This window comes from Danio rerio, chromosome 1, assembly GCF_049306965.1.
Source record: "Danio rerio strain Tuebingen ecotype United States chromosome 1, GRCz12tu, whole genome shotgun sequence".
In the NCBI taxonomy this organism is placed as follows: Eukaryota; Metazoa; Chordata; class Actinopteri; order Cypriniformes; family Danionidae; genus Danio; species Danio rerio.
The window spans coordinates 56,203,702-56,222,496 of NC_133176.1; the positions used below are offsets into that span (position 1 = coordinate 56,203,702).

Genomic DNA, 18,795 nt, shown 5'->3' on the forward strand with positions numbered 1-18,795 from the left:
CAGAACAAACCATCATTATATAATGACTAGGGCCAGACGGACTCTGCGGACGTTTTGTTTTTGCTATTTCTGCAGAGAATTTTGGTACAACTCTGCGGATTTCTGCGGAATTATTTTGGGAGTATCATAACTAAAACGTTAATATATGAAATAAAAAATATCTTCAACTTCTATTTAATATTAAAAATGCAAATCCAATTAGATTAACTTTATTTGGTAAACAAAGCAAGTTTGTTATATAATATATTTAGTAAAAGACAGAAAATATTACTGTACAAACTGCATTGTACATAAATCAGATGAACATTTTCATATTAGTCAATAATTTTGCTGTAATTATTTTAAAAACTAAGTATAAATATAAATTTACACACGTTTACTCAAGTAGATAAACAGAATTAATGATGGGCTAAATGTCTGCGTAGAATCTGCGTAATTCTGCGTGCGCAGATTCCAGGTGGGCCTAATAATGACTTGCCTAATTAACCTAACTTGTGTAATTTACCTAGTTTAGCCTGTAAATGTCTTTAATGTCTTTAATGTCTTTAAATGTCACTACTTTTATGTTAGTATCTTGAAAACAATCTAGTCGAACATTATTTACTGTCAACATGGCAAAGATAAAATAAATCAGCTATTATAAACTAATTATTTAAATGATTATCTTTAGAAATGTGTTTAAAAAAAAACTTCTCTCCATTTAAGCATAAACAGGGGGCTAGTAATTTTGACTTCAACTGTATATAATGAACTCTCAGCACACTCAGTGAAATGCCGATACTGGAGCATATTACAAATAAAGCGTTAAGAGGATTCCAACACGTTTGTGTGTGAAAATCAGTACTTCAAAAAGTATTGGCTGCGTTTCAAACACTCGCTGAATCCTAACACAAGACGGATGAATATCAATAGCAGAGTGTGAAGCCTTAACAAACACTGAGTTATGAAGCTGTTTACATCGCCCAGTCTTCAGCTATATGATGATTTATGGTTGTTCTGGGGGGATTGAAGACATTTTTTTACACACTTTTGCACAGCTAGCTTTGATGACAGAGGTATAAATGCAATTGTTTTAATGAGCCTTTCATTTGTTTTATTTTGTTTGTTTTTCTTTAATGTAATGTTGTCTTTGGCTCAACGAACAAAGCATTCATTCATTTATTTTTTTCCACTTAGTGCCTTTATTAATCAGGGGTCATCACATAGGAATGAACCGCCAACTTATCCAACATATGCATTTTTTTTGAGTATTTATTGAGTTTTGCATTTATAATTTAAAGCAGTACATTACCCCTCTCCTACCGCAACCACAGCATTGAAAAAACAAAGCAGAAAAATAAAATGTATATCGTCGCAGATTTAACAATGAGAAAACAGTGTGTACCACATTTATTCAGTCCATATTAGGCTTGGGGGGCGATACGGTAAGATGGTATACCGCAGGATCTAAAAATAGCAACGGTGTCAGTTTCAATACTGTTATAGATGAGGGTAAATGTCTCCGGTATTATTGGTTCTATGGGTAGAGGTGAAGGTAAGACTTGTGATTTTTAATCTTTGGGTAATTGTCAAATGTAAAAAACTTAATGTCAACTGTTAGAATTGTATTGTATTGATGTACACCTGATTAATGATAATAGTTGATGCACTTTATCTCTGTAGAGTGAGGTCGTAAATGGGAAGATTGTTTATTGTTGTTGCTGTGAAGATTATAAATTATTGTGTGATTAATGGATAATGAAATGAGATTGACGGTCTAACTAATTGCACATGTTGATTGACTATGGGATAAAAGGGTGGAGTTAAAGAATTATGTCACACACTGAGGAAGGCTTTGTGCCGAAACGTCTGTCTGTCTGCTGTCACCAGTAAAATGTAAGAAAAAGTACAAATAAAAGCAGTACGAAGCAATTGAGTGCGAAGCATTACCCTCTTTTGAATAATAGCAACGATAAGATTATGTCACGGTTTATGGATCTGTGTGTTCCTCCTGTATGTTATGTATCTTGCCTTGTGTGTTGTCATGTGTGAGGGTGTGTGTTTGTTTACCTTTTGTGTTGACAGCGTGCTTTTGGATCAGCTGATGTCATCAGCTGACTTAATCATCTTCCAGCTGGTCCTTATTTGCCTGGCTATATATTTCCTCATGTGGTATGTTCTGGTTATCAGTCCGTTGTTTGTCTTGTTTCTGTCTGTTGTTTTCCAGAATCCTTCGTTGTTCATTGATGTCTTCATTGTGACCCGTGGCTCTCGTTTTGAACTTTCTTGTCTCCAGTTCACTCCAGTGATATCCTTTGTTTCATTTTTCAGTTAATAAACACTTGCAATTGGATCCTTTTCGTCTAGTGTCGTGACAGATTAACGCACCAAACCAAAGAAGAAACTAAAAAAAACGCAAGCGCGCAGGACAAACTTAGTAATACTGGTTTACCGTCATAAAAAAAAATGCACCTAAATAGGAGGCAAGTAATAAATATTAAATATCATTTATTTAATGCCTACAAATGCGTATGCGTGATTGTCATCACAGGACAGTGACAGACATTTTAGCTTAACCAATTCACCTATAGCGCATGTGTTTGGACTGTGGGGGAAACTGGAGTATTCAGAGGAAACCCACAAAAACACGTGGAAAAACAAACACAGCATCATGTCACGATAACCAGCGATCGTACTCCTTAGATTGCTGGTTCTCACTCACCAAACCATGGACTACACTTCCGCCTTTGATGGACTACATATTCATACAGGCACTCCGGTCACACTCACACATGCTTCCTCATCTAGACTGATTGCTCGCACCACCTGAGGATTGTCAGAGACTGATTACACACCCTACTTAAGCCACACACTCACCCATCCAGTTTGCTGAGTCTTGTTTGCTATAAGTGACATTACAACGTGTTATTCCTTGTCTTGTTTCCCCGTGTTTCTATGTAGCCTTGTATTCCTGTTCTTCCTGCCTTTTGACCTATTGCCTGTATATTGACTACGATTCTGGACTGCCTGCATATACCTGTTTTTACTTGTGTTGACCATTGCTTGCCTGGCAAAGAATAAACCTGCATTTGGATCTTACCTTCTGTTGTTAGTGTCACTCCCCGAGGTTACACAACTAGCCTAAATTCAACCAAATTCATAAGGGACTCCCAAACATGTGTAAAGAAAAGATAAATGACTAGAAAAAATATTTAAATACCATCCACTGTTAACAGTGTCCTGTAGAATCTACCGTTACTTACTGGCTGCAGTTCTCCAGTTACTTACTGTAAATCAGTTACTGCAAAAATACTGAATTTACCTTCACAACATCATTTACCTTGTATGTGTTGTATGCGTATTTACAGTATTGCATTCTTTACAGTAAAATATACAGTAACAGGGTTCAGCGCTAAGGATTTTTTCTACTGGGCCGATTGGGCCAGTGGTTGAGGTTTTTACTTGCCCTGGCAAAATTTTCACTGGCCCCACCAAAAAAAAAAGTTCATAGCTATTTCTTAGCCACATATGTTAAATATTGTGGCAAAATAATGTCTATGAATGTCTATGATATCTAGAATTTAAAGATGTAAAAAATGTTAATAAATGTATAATGAGCAAAATTTGTTTGATTTTATGCAAACGAAAGAGCAGTATGAAAAATGTGCTGGTATTTTATTGCAATTCTAAATAATTTTTATAAAAATGGCTTGCCAAACCGACATCTCTTTTTTTTTTTTTTTTTTTTTCTTATTTTCGTACCCATGTAATTGTCTGCTTCCAAGACTTTAGAAACTGACGTTTTCTTTTATCCTCATAGTTAGATGTTGCCATCTTTTCGCTGTACTTATTGTTATCATGTTATGAAAAAAATAGCATGCTCACCGTTACTGGCCGAAAGGGGCCAGTAACAATCCTGTCTACTGTCCCGAGCGTCTTTCACGCTGGCCCCGGGCCACCGGGCAGTCCTTATTGTTGAACCCTGAGTAATTTTCACAATGCAACCTGTATTGTGAACTGTATTTCACAATGCACTGTATGTGCTAATACAGTAACATACTGTATAACTGTACTACGGTAAAGTTCAATTAATATTACAGTTCAGTTAGCCAGTAACTGTAAAACAATTACAGCAAAAATACCACATTTACAGCACCATTTACCTTGTTGTATATGTATTTACAGTGTTGCATATCTTTACTGTAAAATATACAGTCATTTTCACAATGCAACTTACTAAAATAGAGTGATATACTGTATAGCTGTCCTACAGTAAAATACAATCCATATTACAGTTAAATACTGTAAAAATCATTAAAAGTGTCCAGTTAGTGAAGCAATTATAAGTGTGCATTATTACACGCTTGAGAGACGAAAATATGTGGGGGGGAAAAGATGGAGAAACAGGGCTAGATTTGACATTATAGATTGAGGCAGCTTGAGGTGCATTCAGAGAACGAGCTGTTAAAGAAAGAGCAAAGCTTTCATGCTAAAATATTGCTCAAAAACAGTTAATTGGCCCTTGTTTACAGGATTACCTGAAAGCACGAGCAGCCCAGCCAAAAAATAATAATAAAAAGAGAGAAAGGAATAAAGGGCTTCCTTTATTTCTGAAGGGATGTACTCCTTTATTTTAGAAATAACTGACAGCAATTGGTGGCTTGCTTTTACTCCCAAGAACAGCGAATGTGTTTTAAAAGCACCGTATATGTGCTTGATGGTTTGCTCTAAACAGCTTCGAACAATTGCTTTCCAGGAAACTCAACTGACCCTGACATCAGTTCTATTAAAGAGACACAAAAGATGGTCATTACTTTTGAAAATATTAAATTACAAAAAGGATGCGTTTCCACCGAACAAAAAAAGCCATAATTATAGTCCATTTTCAAAAAGGATTCACTAGCCTTGAAGAAGAAAAACAAACACTTTTAGGAGGAAAGCAGCATTTGTATTTATAAAAATTAGTTGTGTGTATCACAAAAGATTCTGTGCAGTGTTCTCACATTTTATAACATTCAGCACTTTGTGCAAGATTTATGTTAAAATATTTATTTGGAACAGAGAGCAGACTAAAGAGCACATTTATGTTAAGATTTATATGATTAATATAGGAAAACAAGCAATTTTAGGGAATGAAATAGAATAAATATTTATGAAATACAGTTTGTATTTTTATTCATTCATTTTCTTGTATACTCATATTACTCATACACTACGGACAATATAGCCTACTCAATTCACCTGTACTGCATGTCTTTGGACTTCTGGGGGAAACCAGAGCACTCAGTGGAAACCCACGCGAATGCAGGATGAACATGCAAACTCCACAAAGAAACGACAACTGAGCCGAGGCTCGACCCAACGACCTTCTTGCTGTGAGGCCACAGCATTACCTACTGCGCCACTGTGTAAAATATATTTTTTCATTTGAAAATGTGATAAAATTAAAAAGTATATAGTTCTTTTTCAATTATATTTACACCTACCGTCCACTTTATTAGGTACACTTTACTAGTACAAGGTTGGAGCCCCCTTTGCCTTCAGAACTGCCTTAATTCTTGGCATAGATTCAATAAGGTACTGGAAATATTTCTCAGAGATTTTGGTCCATGTTGACATGATAGCATCACGCAGTTGCTGTAGATTTGTTGGCTGCACATCCATGATGTGAAACTCCTGTTCCACCACATCCCAAAGGTGCTCTATTGGATTAAGATCAGCTGACTGTGGAGGCCATTTGAGTACAGTGAACTCATTTTCATGTTCAAGAAACCAGTCTGAGATGATGCACGCTTTATGACATGGCACATCATCCTGCTGGAAGTAACGATCAGAAGATGTGTACACAGTGGTCATAAAGGGATGGACATGGTCACCTACAATAGGTAGGCTATGGCGTTGACACGAGGCACAATTATTACTAATGGGCCCAAAGGATGCCAAGAAAATATCCTCCACACAGCATAAAACCACCATCAGCCTGAACCGTTGATACAAGGCAGGATGGATCAATGCTTTCATGTTGTTGATGCCAAATTCTGACTCTACCATCCGAATGTCGCAGCAGAAATCGAGACTCATCAGAGCAAGTGCCGTTTTGTTTCTATTGTCCGATTTTGGTGAGCCTGTGTGAATTGTAGCCTCAGTTTCCTGTTCTTAGCTGACAGAAGAGGCACCCGGTGTGGTTTTCTGCTGCTGTAGCCCATCTGCTTCAAGGTTGGTCGTGTTGTGCGTTCAGAGATGCTCTTCTGCAGACCTCTGTTGTAATGAGTGGTTATTTGAGTTACTGTTGCCTTTATATCAGCTGGAACCAGTCTGGCCATTCTCCTGATCTTTGGCATCAACAAGACATGTGCGCCCAGAGAACTTATGCTTACTGGATACTTTCCTTCTTTCGGACCATTCTCTGTAAACCCTAGAGATGGTTGTGCGTGAAAATCCCAGTAGATCAGCAGTTTCTGAAAAACTCAGACCAGCCCGTCTGAAACCAACAAACATGCCACGTTCAAAGTCACCTAAATCACCTTTCTTCCCCATTCTGATGCTCGGTTTGAGGTGCAGTAGATCGTCTTGACCATGTCTACATGCCTAAATGCATTGAGTTGCTGCCATGTAATTGGCTGATTAGAAATTTGCGTTAACGAGCAGTTAGACAGGTTTTCCTATTAAAGTGGCCAGTGAGTGTATTTTGGAGACTTGCTTTATTAGTTTGGCTGGAATAGCCCAAATGAAGTTATTTAAAAGTATTTTAATAATGAATGTTTAAGTATGTGTCGATTAATCTTCTCACCATTATTAATATTTATACTATTACTATTAATATAATATTTATTAATATTAATTTTCCTAAATTATAGCAAAAATATTTATTTCAAATAATTTTAATAATATTAAATGGTGAAATATGTGTTACATATGTCTTCTCTCAAATGTATTACTAATGTCATTATTATAGGAAATACTGTGAAAATTTATTTTCTTAGTTAAAAATTACTTGTGAAATATTTAAAATATAAACATTTGAAACAATTATGCAATGATGAAAGATTCAGTAAATAAAAGTTGTTTCATAAAATATTAATTATCAAAGTACATTTTTAAAAATAAAATGTTTTCTGTATGTAATAAACTAATGGCTGTGTTGAAATATTGAGATTAGAACATTAATGTAACCGATGACAGACTTTCTCCAAAGTAGTAATGAAAGGAAGACTCAGGGGTTTAATTAGACTATATTAATCTTCCACCTGTAATGAAGACAAATAGCTGATGAACATGAATTGGGCCTAGAAATCTTTTCTCTCATGACAGTCAAGGTCATGTTTAACAAAAACTCTTAAAAGATGAATGATCTAAGTTTTAGTTTGCGCTTTTCATGGGGGCGGGCTTATATTTATAATTATCATTAAGAATGCAGAACATACCACATGCTGTAAAAACAAGACATAAACAGTAATAGCAATGGCAATAAGAGTAATGTTTGTAGTATTGATTTAGTATGTAGCATTCACAGTCATAATGATAATGCCTTACAATTTTTTTTTGATGCCTTTAAAAAAACTAAAGTTGGCGATGATAAATTCAATTTTCTGTAGCAACAGCAATAATAGAAAAAACAATGACGCATATACCACATCTTATCCTAGTGTCAGTGAAACAAAAAATTAAGAAAAAAAATTATTACAAAAATTATGCATACTTACACACAGTATTTTGAAGCGTCCATGATACCAATATTGTGCATGTTCATTATTACGATATATAGAATTATTCAACATTGTTGCACCTTCTGGTTACGTATTTCGCAGTCTTCAAAATTGTAGACCTGGTAACGTATCCACTATGAGCCTGGATTGACATTATTATACATCTGTCTGAAATACTTGCTTCTGGTTGTGCAGTCGTGACATTCAAAGGTATGTTATTCGAAGATAACAACTACTAAATAACACAGGCCCATCTGGGAACTTTAAATCACCTTGAACGTCAGTGAATCTTTTCACATCTATATACTTACAGTCACATTCGCATGTATCTGCTTGTCTTTCATGCCATGGTTTTTAGACTAAAGGGGATTATTCTGCGAAAATAACCTCCTGTATGTACTTTCTCACTCATTACATGGCTTCTGGCCACAAAATATAAAAATTAGACACAAAACCTTGTTCTTAGCCACATAAGTTTGATCCTTTTTTAATTAAATGCAAAGCTGACTGAAATGAAAACAGCTGATGGAGTATACACTAACCTGCGTATTATTTAATCACAAGATGGCGCTAAACAGTCAAAAACGCAAAGCTGACAGAAACTAAACTGACTAAATGTAGCATATACTAACCTACATATAATTCATTCATTCACAAGATGGCGCCAAGCAGTTAAAAATGCAAAGCTGACAGAAACGGAAACAGCTGATGGAGTGTACAGTAACCTGCACATTATTCCATCACAAGATGGCGCCAAAAGCAGACAGAAACTAAACTGGCTGAATAAAGCATAGGCTAACCTGTGTATTATTCATTCATTCACAAGATGGCATCAAACATTCATAAACCAAGGTGTGACAGATAGGCAGATGCAATATAGACGTGAGCATATGAAATTGAATGTATTCACTGACGGTCAAGGAAATTCAATGTTTTTAGATGAGCCTGTGTTATTTAGAGGTTGTTAACTAGGAATAACATACTGTAGAATGTTGTGACTGTCCAATCAGAAGCTAGTATACATGCACAGCCATGTTAAAATCTGCAATAACCTCCTGGATGTACTTTATCCCTAACTTTGCATATGTCTAGTGTTGTGTGGTTGTGTGTGTTTCCCTGACCTGTTCACATGATCGATCTGCTCCTCCATGGCTGACGGTCTTTGCACATATATTTCCCCTCTGCCGCAGCAGCCGAAGGGAAGCCGTTATGTGTTCAGACTCCAGCATGTCAAGCCTCATATACATAAATCTGACGGCTTTACAGCAAAGAAACTCAGGTTTACACGCCGTGTCCTGCTATTGATTATACTCTATGCTATTATATTTTATACTTGTCTTTCTGCCTCTTTAATACATTATAGTTGCTCAAAGAAGAGTTTTACTGGTTTCCTTTTGTGCTCTGATGGTTTATTTTGATATTGTTTGTGAAGCTTTTTTAGAATGTTTAAAAGGATTTATGGAAAGATTTTACACTAGCTGTTAAATGTTTTAAGTGACAGAACATTATTGGGTATTTTACATACAGTTGCAAGCAAAAATAATAGGACTTTTGTTTAAATAATTATTTTTCAAATGTTTCTCAATTGATGTTTCACAGAGCAAGGACATTTTTCACAGCATTATATATATATATATATATATATATATATATATATATATATATATATATATATATATATATATATATATATATATATATAATTTATTTATTTATTGAATGTCAAGAGAAAGTCTTATTTTATTTAGTTTAAATTAGTTTATTTCTCCACATCATGTTTTTTTCCTGGGATTAATATTTCTAAGGGAGCTGTTGACATGGAATTGAACCAATTTTTTGGTAAAAACCCAAACAATACACACATTAAAACAAACAAACAAAAAAACTGATTTTTTTTTTTATAACAATGAAATTACATAAGGAGAAAGTCATAAACTGCTGAAATGTATTTAATACCTTATGGTAGCTTAAATATGCCTCTCATATGGAGAATAAAATTACATGCATTGCTCAGGTGTGAGTTTCTTTAACAGAGTGTAAAAATCCTGATGGTTCTGTGGGTTTCGTTTATCAAAGCTGAGCTTTAATCAGTATTTTCTAATAGATTTGAGTCAGGTGATTGGCTGGGCCATTCTACAGCTTGATTTATTTCTCTGAAAGCATTTGAAAGTTTCATTGGCTGTGTTTTGGATCATTGTCTTTCTGAAATGTCCACCCTGGTTTCATCTTCATCTGCTAATGTAGATGTTGGACTGAAGCAGCTGATATTCATTTATACTGAGGAAGAGCAGAAATTGTTGAAGAACTACTGAGAGATTTTAGCTGCTGTCTGGGCTTTCTCTGCCTTTCTACTACTCCCTTTTGTCTTGTGTTCAATACTTTTTCCTTGTGTCATTTCATTTTGTTACACATAACTTAATTTGTAAACTAATTAATATTGTTCTCTTTGCATATATGGATTTCTTTAGTTGTTACCAACATCCAGAGAAATTATCAAGTTCACAGCGTCTTTAAAAATGTTTTCTGAGAAAATTGATAGTGTTGAATACATTTTAATACACATATAATACATTTTTTCTCTCTCTCTATCTCTTTATATATATATACATATATATATATATATATTTATATATATATACATATATATATATATATATATATATATATATATATATATATATATTATGATTATTTTTTTAGGTGGGCATAGATTATTTTTCGATCTAGATAAATCTCGGAATTAATCTAGATTAAAATGGCTCATTTAAATTCTGAGGCATTTAGAATATGTGTGCTGCCAAATTAATAAGTCTTTGAGAACAGGTTTCTCAAGCCAGGTGGCGCATTAGACCAGGTAAACATGAATTTTGAACCTTAGGCCTACATGCGCTCCAAAAAGCAATTTTTTATTTATTTTTTTATTATTATTATTTATTTTATTTTTTTATTATTACCGTGATCCGACTAAAGTCATAACTGAACTAAACAGAAATGGCATTAAGATATGTGGAGTATGTGTATATTGAAGTAAACACCGCGATCAAACTATTACCGTCATGGAGGACTTTTTGCCAAATTTTCCGATAAGATCCACACCACACACATGCGGCTGTCAGTAAAGGACCCCACAAACACACACACATCACGAAATGTGGAAGTTTTTTTCTTTCTGTTTGGCGTGCGTTATTAGATTCCATAATACTCTTACCAGTCCTTACTCCTTATTTGCGTCTAATACCTCAGTTTGTCAAGGTGGCATAAATGAAATGTTCATGAGGTAAAGTGAAACTGCCAAACCGCAGTTAGAGTCAGGCTGATTTGATTCAGAAGGGCACTTTTTTGTAAAACATATGCTGGATAAGTTGGTGGTTTATTCTGCTGTGGCGACATCTGATCAAAGGATTAGGATTAAGGAGAAGTAAAATGAATGATTAAATGAAGTTTTGTACAAGACACCAAACCTTCAGTGTGTATTGGCCAGTCAGTGTGGTTTGCATGTTAATGTGGTCTGGTGGTCTCGATCTCTGCAGTGTGTAGCAGCGTTTGCTCGCTCTTTAACCTCATGAATAAGTGACGCTCTACTATTGACGGTGTTGTAAATGCGGTCAGCCACACACTCTTTGTTTAGAGGGTTTGTTCTGCTACACGTATTTCTCGTTGTATTTGAGGCTTTAATGAGCTGCGTTCTCCATTTGTGTAATATACGAGTGTGTGCTCAATAAGCGCATCAGTCCTGTAATGAATAGTGCTGTGTTCATGACCACGGGGAACACAATTGATCATCCTGTTTTTCACACCCTGTAAGGTGTTATTGATTGAACGCGGCACTGTCTGTAGTTCTCATTCTTATCATGTGTCTGTGCCTGTGTGTGTGTCTCTGTGCGTATATATACACATTTTGGATGTAAATAGTAAAAATAAAAATAACAAAAATAAATGTAAATGTTTTTTACATTGTAATATTATTGTAATTACGATGATATGATATTGCACTTAATCCTAATAGTTTGTAAATGTCTTTTTGTATATTTCATGTACAGCATTTGTGTGTTTAAGTTATATACATATACGCAGTACACATAATATGCAATTACAAACTTTTTTTTGGATGTAATTACTATTATATTGGGATTACACTGTATTTACACCCAAGATTTACAAACGTGTTTGTATTTTTCATGTACAGTGTGTTTTTAGTTGATCCATGACAATATTTATAAATGTAAATGTTTATTTCTTACAATATTTGGTTATTTATAGTTTTTATATGTAAATATTCACAGTACACAAGTAATTATAAACTTAATTACTATGTTATTACATTGTAATTACATTGCTAGTGCATTGTATTTACATCCAGAATAATATTTATAAAGGTAAATGTAAATGTTTCTTTCCTACAGTATTTGGTTATTTAGTTTTCTATGTAAATATTCACAGTACACATGTAATAACAAACTTAATTACTATGTCATTACAGTGTATTTACATTGTTACAACATTGTAGTTACATTGTAATTACATTGTTACACCATTGTAACGACATATTGCATTGTAATCACTTTATTATAACATTGTAATTACAATATTAAAACATTGTAATTACATAATTAATATTACTATCATTACATTGTTATACTACTGTAATTACATTGTTGTAACATTGTAAATACATTATGACGTTACCCCTAAACGTGATAGTTTGTAAATGTTTTTTTGTATATTTTATGTACAGTATTTGTGTTAAAGTTCATACATATACAGAGTACACATGTAATATGCAATTACAAACTATTTTTTGGATGTAATTACTTTGTTGTTACCTTGAAATATATTGGGATTACACTGTAATTACACACAAGATTTACAAATGTGTTTGTATATTTCATAGTATTTCATGGTATATTTCATTGTTTTTAACATTGTAGTTACATTGTTATAACCATGGAGTTACATTGTATTTACAGTAATATTATTATTATTATTATTATTATTATTATTACATTGTTATACCATTATAAATACATTGTTATGACATTGCACCTAAACCTGTGATAGTTTGTAAATGTCTTTTTGTATATTTCATGTATAGTATTTGTGTGTAAAAGTTATATACACAGTATACATGTAATATGTAATATCAAATGGATGTAAATACCATGCCGTTACACTGTAATATATGGGGATTACACTTTAATTACAAGCAAGATTTACAAACTTGTTTGTATATTTCATGTACAGTGTGCTTTTATAGTTGATCTATGATATTTATAAATGTAAACGTTTCTTTCCTACAGTATTTGGTTGTTTGTAGTGTAATACATATAAACACAGTACACATGTAATTAAAAACTTAATTACTATGTCTTTACATTGTAATTACATTGCTATTGCATTGTAATTAAATCCAGGATAATATTTATAAACGTAAATGTTTATATATTACATGAATAGTATTTGTGTTGTTATACGTAAATATATACAGTATTTTAATTATAATGTTTTGCTTTGAATATACCTAAAGTGTTATAACATTTTAGTTACATTGTTATAACATTGTAACTACATTGTTATTACATTGTATCTACGTTGTAACTGCATTTTAAAACATTGTAATCAGTATTATACCATTGTAATTGCATTATTATTATTATTACATTGGTATAATGTTGTAATTAAATTATTTTAACATATGATAGTTTGTAAATGTTTTTTTGTATAATTTATGTACAGTATTTGCGTTAAAGTTATATACATATACAGTACACATGTAATATGTAAATACAAACTTTTCTGGATGTAATTACTATCATATTAGGATTACACTGTAGTTACACCCAAGATTTACAACTGTGTTTGTATATTTCATGTACAGTGTGTTTTTATAGTTTATCCATGATAATATTTTAAAATGTAAATATTTCTTTCCTACAGTATTTGGCTATTTATAGTTTTATACGCATAAACAGTACACATGTAATTATAAACTTAATTACTGTCTTTACATTGGAATTACATTTCTACTGCATTGTAATTACACCCAAGATAACATTTTTAAACTTAAATGTTTATATATTTCATATATAGTGTTTGTGTATTTATACTTAATTTCACACAGTGCTTATGTAATTACAATCTTTTATTTTGGATGCAATTACATTGTAATTATATTGTTACAACATTGTTATTACATTGTTATTACATTGTAATTAAATTATTATAACATTGTACCTAATGCTATGATAGTTTGTAAATGTCTTTTTGCATATTTGTGTGTTAAAGTTATATAGAGTTATATGGATTTACAAACATTTTGGTATATTTCATGCACAGTGTGATTTTATAGTTTTTCCATGACAATATTTATAAAGTAAAAGTTTCTTTCTTACACTATTTGGTGATTTATAGTTTTTTACATAAATATACACAGTACACATGTAATCACAAACCTAATTACTATGTCCTTACATTGCACGCTCTGCTCGCGCTTGCGGTGTGAAACAGGCATTAGTTGCCTGTTTCACACCGTTGCATATAATTGGCCAAATAAATGATTTGACATTTTTTTACTCCTTTAATGTACACTGAAAAAGATAAGTGCATTATTTGAAAAATAGGTGACACAGTGGTTAGCACTATTACCTCACAACAAGAAGGTCACTGGTTGGAGTCCTGGCTGGGTCAGTTGACATTTCTGTGTGGAGCTCCGTGTGCTCCGGTTTTCTCCTCAGTCCAAAAACATGCGCTATGGGTGAATTAAATAAGCTAAATTGGTTGTAGTGTATGAGAGTGAATGTGAGAGTGAGTGTGTGTGGATGATTCCCAGTATTGGGTTAAAGCTGGAAAGACATCCGCTGTGTAAAACATATGCAGGATAAGATGGTGGTTCATTCTGCTGTGGCGACCTCTGATGAATAAGGTACTAACTGAATGAAATTTAATGAATGAATAATTTTTTTAAAGTAACACAGTAGTTATTTTCCCTGGTAATTAGTTACTTTTACAATTATGTAACTCAGTTACTAACTCAAATACTATTTGTGAGAAGTAACTAGTAACTATAGCTAATTACTGTTTTAAAGAATAATGCCCAACACTGTTTCCAACACAATATTATTGACTTTAATCCTTATCCAACAGTAGGAGACAAAGTTCTCATCAGAAAATAAAAAAAAACTTGTCTTTTTCTCCTGGTAAAAAATGTGTTGAACATTTTCAATGGCGCACAAAACGTTCCCTGAGCTCCGACACGATCATATTAACTGATCTTTGAATAAGGGACCTGTTGTGTGTGTGTGTGTGTGTGTGTGCGTTGATCTGAGTGTGTGTGTGTCAGATAATTGTCAGAGACACAGCAGCATTGGGAGCCTCTGGGTTTGTTTGGGAAGTAATTGGATTTTCCTGAGCCTGTGGGGAATGGAGAAGTGCTTGGAGAGGAGAGAAGTGTGGACAACAGTGCACTTCAGTCTGATTGAAACACAAGCTGGATGACTCTTCCATTACGGCAAAAAACACCTTCCCTCCCGCAAGAGATGCTCTCATGGGGATTTGGTGCCTCTTGCTTTTTTTCCTTCTCTTTCTCTGCTTGTATTGTTGTCTGCTGGTGCTGGAGATTTTATTTTATTCATTTTTGTTTATTTATTTTATTAATTTTATTATCATTCGTTTATTCATTTACTTTTCAGCTTAATCCCTTTAATAATCTGGGTCACCACACCGTAATGAACCGCCAACTGATCCAGCATGTTTTACACAGCGGATGCCCTTCCAGCTGCAACCCATCACTAAGAAACACCCATACACTCTCACATTCACACATACACACACACACACACACACACACACACACACACACACACACACACAAACACACACACTACGGCCAATTTAGTTTATTAAATTCACCCATACCACGTGTTTGGACTGTGGGGGAAACCCACACAGTCCAATGTGGAGAAAATGTGGGGAAAATGAATGAAATAATGAATAAATTAGTATCTATATATATTTGTTGACCAATATATGTATATATATTGCTAGACTGCTATCAACTGTTTTCTCAGAGGATGAAAAGCTGACGAAACATTGCTGTTACTCTGATACAAGTTTTATTTATGGAGAAAATGAAAAAGCACTGCAGGTTTTGGGTGTTCTGTGTTTGCCTGAGATAATTAGTCTACCAAAACGTGTAAATTCCATTCAAACTATAAAGCTGATCGGTCAGTTCTTGTCACATGACTCGTGGTGCGCTCACAGCATTCTGAAAATTTGCTCCCAATATGCGTGTCTATATTGGAAAAGACATGACGTGAACGGCTGTGATCATTTGCTGTCTCCAGCAGTTGATCTTCTTGCACATATATGCTGGATTCACCTGATTAGTTGACAAATGGGTTGCGGATCCTTATTTTGACAGTTTTTGGGTCCTTCTCTTGGCCTTATCCTCTTCCAAAGACGTCTGTTTCTTACTAATTTTGCTGCTTGTGGGGTTAAATTTTGGCTCTCAAGTGACCAAAAAGCGAGAGAATATGGTCAGTTTTCATAATACGGTCATGATTTGTAACTATTTCTTGTGCAGCCCGGTACCAAATTGATCCATACACCAATACCGGTCCGCGGCCTTGGGGTAGGGACCACTGATCTAGGTCATAACATTAAGTAAACACAACACGCACAAGCCAAAAACACTCAAAACAATTCAGTTTTGAAACATTTTCTTGTGTCTTTAACACACCCATTGAACATTCACTGGAGTAGATATGTATTTCTGTTTTATTTAAGCATACCTCATGCATTTTTATGACACTAGCTTGTTGTTTTCATGACTGTTTGGCAGCACAAGTCACTATCTCCTTTAATGTCATGCAAAAGAAAAGCTTGGAAATTCATTTCAACATCTCCTTTGCTGTTTACAGAAAGAAAGAAAACATTTAGGATTGGATGCAACCATGAGGAAATTAAATGCTTTGTTTTGGCCGCTTTTTAGCTGCACAGAATAAGCTTTTCACCCAAATCACAACAACTCAGTTTGAAACAACATCATATTTCATGTGTGCTCGCGTGTTATCCTCCCCATTTGTTTCTTTTCAGATGCTGAAGCTGTTTTGCACAGTCATGTTTTGCTCTGGTCCTCCTGATCGCCCTCTAGTGGCTGTTCTATAGTCTGAAAATCAAGTGTGTGTTTCTCTGGGGAGAAGTAGAGGATTGTGGCATCAGACTGAGACTCCGTTAATCTGCTAGTACTGCAGTGAGAGTCACAGTTGACTTCACATTCCCACAGCGAAACCAATACCTCAACACTTCACAAGTGTCACGGCGTCCGTATGTGAATTTACCTGTCCTGACACAATACTTAGATTTAGAAGAAAATACACTATCTGCACTATTCTAGAAAAAACATACTGTGATATTTAATTTTTCTGGGATGTAAATGAAAGATACTGGGAGTTTGAATAACTGTTTGGAAATAATTAACCATGGTAGATTTGTATAGAAGTGGTAGCTGTATAGAAGAGTCTTGAGGAATTTCCAGTCAAATATTATTTACTTTCATCATGGCAAAGATCAAATGAATCAGTTATTAGAGATGAGTTATTAAGTTAAGAAATGTGTTGAGAAAATCTTCTCCGTTAAACGGAAATTGGGGTAAAAAAAAATTAAACAGGGGGGTGAATAATTCTGACTTCAACTGTGTGTGTGTGTGTGTCTGTGTGTATATAAATAAATTCCATATAAATACAGTACAGTGTCCAGTATAAATAAATGCAGCTCCTGGTCAACTATAATTCAGGCTAAACATTGCGTGTCTTGCAGTGTGTCTATTGTGGGTGCACAGATTGTGATATCGATGCTAAAATGATGAATTGTGCTGCCGATTTTTACTCAGCATAATTTTAATTCGGGAAAAACTATTCAGGTAGAACAAAGAGTGTGTTCATAATTGGCTTTATTTCTTTAAAGAAACATTAAAAAAGGCACTCTGCAACTCTGAAATTGTAACATTGTGTAAGTATTGTAGTTGAATATTTTGAAATAGTTTTTATTTTTAGATTTAGCCATTTTTTTTTTTTATTTGTTTTTAATAAACATTTTAGTAATTTGGTTGTTTTCGATTAACAGCGCTTTGTCTTTAATGTTTTCCACATCGTTGACAATTAGATAGAGAACCTTCTGGTTGAGATAGCGTCTGCTGGCACGTGCTGGTGTTAAGGTTGTGCTACAAAAATAATAATAATAATAAAAAAAAGTGATATGCCACCAAAAAAGATTGCCACACAGGCGGAGGAAATTGATGTATCAATTGATTGCAAGATATGTTTACAGAAGAAGTTTTTTGTTGTTAGACAGCAGCAGAAGATGATCATGGGCCTGGTGGAAATGACAGCCTTGAGGCTACAAAACATTGAAAAGGACAAGCGGATACTGTTACTAAAAAATCGGGTGGCTGATCTAGAGCAATTCACCAGGATGAATGAAGTCGTGGTCATCGGATTAGAAATATGCACGAGCAGTGACGACGCAGGGTGGAGCGGAGATTGAACAGCGGGATGCTGCATCAGTGGAGCAACAGGTGACAGCATTCCTTCACTCAAAGGGGATTGAGTTGGATAGGGGTACCGTAGATATGAAGGAACAAATTGGATAAACCAGCCATTATCATTAGTTTTGCAAATCAGAGATGCAAATTAGAACTATTGAAGCAGGGCAGTCGATTGAAAGGTACTTGTATATGAATGAACACTTGACTAAGAAAAATGCGGACATTGCCAGGAAGGCGCGAATGTTAAGAAGAAAGGAAAAAAAATACAATGTATATGGACTACAAATTGTAAAATATTTATTAAGTTAAATGGAACACCAAAGCAAGCTAAAGTTCTTGTTATCAGAGACCTGGAGGAGTTGGATAAATACTAGTAGTGAGTCAATAAGAAAACAAAATTGCTAAAAATGGCAACCAAATATGATTTAAGTCACTATAAAACCTTCCGAATAATTTATTTTATTGTCACATTGTTCAAAATTATGAGTATAAACTATGAAAACTGAAACAGAAATGCTTTTTTTACTTCATTGTTTAAACTAAAGAGCTCTTAATGTCTTAAGATTTTCA

General features: G+C 34.1%; 1 protein-coding gene across 11 annotated transcripts in view; it reads left to right on the forward strand.

The window, feature by feature from the left end:
* Positions 1–18,795, forward strand: part of inpp4b (inositol polyphosphate-4-phosphatase type II B) — a 405,814-nt gene that overhangs the window by 22,720 nt on the left and 364,299 nt on the right. The window contains exon 3 of one of the 11 annotated variants that reach the window (XM_073906077.1): positions 18,029–18,255. The exons of the other annotated variants lie outside the window; for them this stretch is intronic. The gene's annotated coding sequence lies outside the window, so the exon portion shown is untranslated. The remainder of the gene's footprint in view (positions 1–18,028; positions 18,256–18,795) is intronic. 11 annotated transcript variants of the gene reach the window in all.